Source organism: Ranitomeya variabilis, chromosome 7 (genome assembly GCF_051348905.1).
Source record: "Ranitomeya variabilis isolate aRanVar5 chromosome 7, aRanVar5.hap1, whole genome shotgun sequence".
Classification (NCBI taxonomy): Eukaryota; Metazoa; Chordata; class Amphibia; order Anura; family Dendrobatidae; genus Ranitomeya; species Ranitomeya variabilis.
Window position 1 is genome coordinate 136,789,917 of NC_135238.1, and position 6,399 is coordinate 136,796,315.

General features: G+C 51.2%; 1 long non-coding RNA gene across 1 annotated transcript; it reads right to left on the reverse strand.

Annotated features, from left to right (window-relative positions):
• Nucleotides 1–1,603: 1,603 nt before the first annotated feature.
• LOC143785564 (uncharacterized) lies at nucleotides 1,604–4,272 on the reverse strand. Its single transcript, XR_013218017.1, has 2 exons — nucleotides 4,138–4,272; nucleotides 1,604–1,682 (listed from the first exon to the last, which is right to left on the reverse strand). It is a non-coding gene; the product is annotated as an uncharacterized LOC143785564 (long non-coding RNA).
• Between the last annotated feature and the right edge of the window lie 2,127 nt (nucleotides 4,273–6,399).

A 6,399-nucleotide genomic window follows, 5' to 3' on the forward strand; every position in this document is an offset into this window, starting at 1 on the left:
CCTCTGCCCCCCAGATAGCTACACTACTAAAAGAATGGCATCCCAGCTATGGAGAATTAGCTTTCTGAGTTATCATTCCTTCAATCATTTATTATTAATTTGTTTGTAAAAGATAAATTAGAGCCTAAGATTATATGATAGCTTACCTTATAAATAATATATGCCATTAAATCTTAAATAAATATTCAGGAGGCAGTGGCCCTAAGTCTGCACTGATAATGCATTACCCACTACAATTAAGGTAAATGAATTGTCTGTACGATGCAGTCCAGGGTTTTCAAAATAGGAAAAATATTCTGTAATGATGAATATATATTCATCAGCCATAAAATTAAAATGAATCTTAAAGTAATTTAACCCCTTTGCAATGTGGCCAATTTCTGTTTTTGTGTTTTCATTTTTCTTCACCTTCTCCCTAGAGCCATACATTTTTCATTTTTTGCTCCACATACACGTATAAGCAGGGCTGCCACTAGAAATTTCGGGGCCCCATACTGGCAAAATTTTCGGGGCCCCCTTGAGACTCCGCCCAGGCTCCACCCCAGCCCCGCCTCCACTCTCCACCCCTCGAACTGTCCACGGTCCCACCGCTCTCTCTTGGAAAAACTCCACTTCTCACCAATCACACATTGAGGGTACGTATCCACCTTCAGGATGGCCGGCGGTTTCGTCAGAGCGGCAAACCCGCTCGGTGCTAAGCCCCGCCCCCTACTGTGACGCGATGATGCCGGATGTGTTCATTGCACACATCCGGGATCATCGCACCCCACACATAGGGCCCTGTGTTATAGCTTGCGGCGTCGCAGCTGCCGCAAGGAACACGGACATGCTGCGATCTTAAAAGAAGCACCGCATGTCCGGAGTCGCAGGCCCGCCGGGTGCGTGTTACCACGCATAGTGGAGACGAGATTTCCTAAAATCCCCTTCACTATGCTGGAACATCTGGACGCTGCGTGTTTGACGCTGTGGCCCCACGCAGCGTCAAACACGCAGCGTTTACTTAACGTGGACACATACCCTAACAGTTCCCATCACCAGATCACACATATAGCCGGCAGCTTTTGTAAGCCGCCACCATAACACGGTAGACTCTTTTGGCCGGGCACTACTCTGCTGTAACCTATTAAATATTTGTTAAAATATGCAAAACAATTTAGGTATATTTTTATTTATTTTTCAATTTTTAAAATGACCAATAATATCACATAAAAAGAACAAATACCGCTACACCATGACAAGATGACATATTACCACCACAGTGATCGAATAATATCACATACAAAGAACAAATACCGCTACACCATGACCAGACCGCATATTACCACCACAGTGATCGAATAATATCACATACAAGGGACAAATACCGCAACACCATGTCCAGACCACATATTACCACCACATAGTGACTGAATACTACAATTCTGATCAGTAATAAAAAAAAAGCACCACACTATCACCATAAGTGCCATTATACACAGGAGATCTCTACTTAGTATGCAGTGTCTGTGTACAGATAATACAGTGATCACTAGTGAAATTATACACAGGAGCTCTGTATATAGTATACAGTGTATAGTGTCAGTGTATAGGTAACACTGACTCACCAGTGACGTCTCTATGTGAAGTCCTTCATCTTTCATCCAGCACAGACCGCCATCATGTCTTCCAGCCAGGACTCGTTTCTGCAGGAAATAACAGTTATCTCGAGCTCTGCTTGTAGAACACATTACTTAATTTTTCCCAACTTCTACATTACACCACATAAAGAAAAAGAGGCGACATAGTGTCACTCTACACAGTAACAGGACCGCCCCCTCATTTAAAACACTGTCCTCAAAAAATAAATACATCACTGCAGTAATAATATCCCTTAATTAGTCCCTATGGTAATAATATTCCCCATCCTGGCCCCATGTGTCTCATTACTGGCGTCAGCCATATGTTCTCCCATCCTGTCCTCATGAGTATCCATCCTGCCCCATATGATCTCCCCATCCTGCCCCATCTGTCTCCATCGTATCCATCCTGCCCCATGATCCTGCACAACCTGTCTCCAATTCTGCCCCCAGTGTCTCCAGTCATGCCCCCATGTCTTTCATCATACCCCATATCTCCATTCTGCCCCTGTGTCCAGCATCTCTGCCCCTGTGTCCAGCATACTGCCCCTGTGTCCAGCATCTCTGCCCCTGTGTCCAGCATACTGCCCCTGTGTCCAGCATCTCTGCCCCTGTGTCCAGCATCTCTGCCCCTGTGTCCAGCATCTCTGCCCCTGTGTCCAGCATACCGCCCCTGTGTCCAGCATACTGCCCCTGTGTCCAGCATACTGCCCCTGTGTCCAGCATCTCTGCCCCTGTGTCCAGCATCTCTGCCCCTGTGTCCAGCATCTCTGCCCCTGTGTCCAGCATCTCTGCCCCTGTGTCCAGCATCTCTGCCCCTGTGTCCAGCATCTCTGCCCCTGTGTCCAGCATCTCTGCCCCTGTGTCCAGCATCTCTGCCCCTGTGTCCAGCATCTCTGCCCCTGTGTCCAGCATCTCTGCCCCTGTGTCCAGCATACTGCCCCTGTGTCCAGCATACTGCCCCTGTTTCCAGCATCTCTGCCCCTGTTTCCAGCATCTCTGCCCCCTGTGTCCAGCATCTCTGCCTCCTGTGTCCAGCATCTCTGCCCCCTGTGTCCAGCATCTCTGCCCCCTGTGTCCAGCATCTCTGCCCCCTGTGTCCAGCATCTCTGCCCCCTGTGTCCAGCATCTCTGCCCCCTGTGTCCAGCATCTCTGCCCCCTGTGTCCAGCATCTCTGCCCCCTGTGTCCAGCATCTCTGCCCCCTGTGTCCAGCATCTCTGCCCCCTGTGTCCAGCATCTCTGCCCCCTGTGTCCAGCATCTCTGCCCCCTGTGTCCAGCATCTCTGCCCCCTGTGTCCAGCATCTCTGCCCCCTGTGTCCAGCATCTCTGCCCCTGTGTCCAGCATCTCTGCCCCTGTGTCCAGCATCTCTGCCCCTGTGTCCAGCATTCTGCCCCCTGTGTCCAGCATTCTGCCCCCTGTGTCCAGCATTCTGCCCCCTGTGTCCAGCATTCTGCCCCCTGTGTCCAGCATTCTGCCCCCTGTGTCCAGCATCTCTGCCCCTTTGTCCAGCATACTGCCCCTTTGTCCAGCATTCTGCCCTGTGTCCAGCATCTCTGCCCCTTCGTCCAGCATCTCTGCCCCCTTTGTCCAGCATACTGCCCCTTTGTCCAGCATTCTGCCCCTTTGTCCAGCATTCTGCCCCTTTGTTCAGCATCTCTGCCCGTGTCCAGCATCTCTGCCCCTGTGTCCAGCATTCTGCCCCCTGTGTCCAGCATTCTGCCCCCTGTGTCCAGCATTCTGCCCCCTGTGTCCAGCATCTCTGCCCCCTGTGTCCAGCATCTCTGCCCCCTGTGTCCAGCATTCTGCCCCCTGTGTCCAGCATTCTGCCCCCTGTGTCCAGCATTCTGCCCCCTGTGTCCAGCATTCTGCCCCCTGTGTCCAGCATCTCTGCCCCTTTGTCCAGCATACTGCCCCTTTGTCCAGCATCTCTGCCCCTTTGTCCAGCATACTGCCCCTTTGTCCAGCATTCTGCCCTGTGTCCAGCATCTCTGCCCCTTCGTCCAGCATCTCTGCCCCTTCGTCCAGCATCTCTGCCCCTTCGTCCAGCATCTCTGCCCCTTTGTCCAGCATTCTGCCCCTTTGTCCAGCATACTGCCCCTTTGTCCAGCATCTCTGCCCCTTTGTCCAGCATTCTGCCCCCTGTGTCCAGCATTCTGCCCCCTGTGTCCAGCATCTCTGCCCCCTGTGTCCAGCATCTCTGCCCCCTGTGTCCAGCATCTCTGCCCCCTGTGTCCAGCATCTCTGCCCCCTGTGTCCAGCATCTCTGCCCCCTGTGTCCAGCATCTCTGCCCCCTGTGTCCAGCATCTCTGCCCCCTGTGTCCAGCATCTCTGCCCCCTGTGTCCAGCATCTCTGCCCCCTGTGTCCAGCATCTCTGCCCCCTGTGTCCAGCATCTCTGCCCCTGTGTCCAGCATACTGCCCGTGTCCAGCTTTCTGCCCCAGCATGTCCAGCGTTCTGCCCCGGGCCCCACCCCCCTGGGATCGCCGCTCTGAAAAAAAAAAAAGCCGAGTTCTTACCTTGCCATGCTCCTGCGGCGGGGAACCTCACTTCCTCCACGCAGCCGCAGGTGAAGGACGCACTCGCCGGCGGCTGACAATGACATCAGACGCCGGCGAAGTGCGACTGCGCACTGCGGCCGCTGAAGTCAGCTGCCAGCCTCCGACTGGCTGGCGGCGACCGGCGGCTGTTAACTATTGACGTGCGGGCACGGGCCCGCACGTCAATAGTGTCCCGCAGCGCCGGCAGGGGGGGGCCCGCAGCGCCGGCAGGTGGGGGGCCCGCAGCGCCGGCAGGGGGGGGCCCGGTGAGCAGATTAGACGGGGCCCGATGCGGGCCCCCTCTGCTCACCGGGCCCCATACGCCAGTCATGGCTGTCATGCCCTGATGGCGGCCCTGCGTATAAGGGCTATTTTTTTGCATGGCAGATTGTACTTTTGAATGACACCATTCATTTTACCACATAGTGCACTGAAAACTGGATACAAATTTCAAGTGGGGAGAAATTGTGGAAAAAATGCAATTCTGACATAGTTTTTTGGGATTTCTTTTTACGTTGAACATTGTGTGGAAATAATGACCTTACCATATGATTGTCCTCATCAGTGCGATTACAGTGATGCCAAACATGTTCCTTTTTTTTATAATGTTGGTGAAAAAAAAATCAGAAGTTTTACAAAAAAAATAACGTTTTAATTTTTTGATCGATGGAGCTGGGTGACAGCTTATTTTTTGCCGGGGGTGACGACATTTTTATACCATTTTGGTATAGTTTTGATCTCTTATTACATAATTTTTTGTGCTATTGCAGTGACCAAAAAAACATAAATTTGTCATTCTTTAATTTTTTTATTTACTTTGTTTACCGATCATGTTAATTATTTTCATATTTTGGTAGATCAGACTTTTCTGAACAGGCAATACTACATGTTAGGATGAGCGAATGTGCTCGATGATACTCGGATACCACTAGAGCATCTGGGTGCTCTGATATATTCAGTATTCGAGTATTAACCAGTGCTCATATTTGAAGCCTCAAATCCCACTCTGCATGTTTGGCACCTGTTACAGAGAAAATAAACATGAAGGGATTGCCTGCCAGTCACTGTAATGCCATAGTCAACTTGGTAGTGGCATTATTCTGACTGGCTGGCCACATTACCTCATCAGAATTTATAAAAGAACAGTCGCCACTACGCTTGGCACACTGATGCCATTGCAGAGCTCAGGGACAGTTCTTATTGGTGGGAGAGAGTGATTGTCCAGGCCTGTGTGTGCACAGTTTAAAGAATCAGAGTCCTGTAGTGTTGATACTGGTGCTGAAGCTGAACCATCATACTAACAGTCCCTCTAAGCCAGAGGTTCCCAACGTTTCTGACCTTGAGAGCCACATTCAGCTCCGACAGAGGGTCGCAAGCCGCATCCAGCCTTGAGAGAGGGTCGCGAGCCACATTTAGCTACTTCCCCCTCACAATAGTGGCAACCAAAGCCCCAATTACAGGCAAAATGGTAATCAAAGCTTTTCCACACAAATCACCCCAAAGCAGTGTACTAAGATCTACGGGTTCCCACAATACCCCCATTCAGTATTCTATAAAGCACTCCCAAGACTCTGTCACATCCAGCTTCAAACACCTCCTCTGACAGGTGGTTTCATCTTGTCTCCAGAGCACCGTACTTAAAGGGAACCTGTCACCCTGTTTTTTGAAGATGAGCTAAAAATAGCGTTAAATAGGGGCAGAGCTGGGCGTTACATTAGTGTCTTTTGTGTGCCTTTATTACCCACCTATGCTGCTGAAATACCTTTGTAAAGTCGCCGTTTTCTGCTGTCACTCACGCTGGTCTGGTCCTATGGGCGAGGTGACAGCGCTGTTTTTCCCCCAGATCAGGCTCATCATTACGTTGGTGGCGATCTCCATCTGCGCACGCGCGGAATCCCGCGGCCATTTTCCTGAAGCCCCGGGCAGCAGAGCGCTCCATCTGCGCACGCGCGGCCACAGGAAAGATGGCCGTGCCCACCGGTAAACGGCTGAATAGCGCAGATCGCGCTCTTTTTCATCTCCTGGGCAGTGGATATTCTCTGTTGGACATGCGCACACCACTACGCCACCAACGTAATGATGAGCCTGATCTGGGGGAGAAACAGCGCTGTGACCACGCCCATAGGACCAGACCAGCGTGAGTGACAGCAGAAAACGGTGACTTTACAAAGGTATTTCAGCAGCATAGGTGGGTAATAAAGGCACACAAAAGACACTAATGTAACGCCCAGCTCTGCCCCT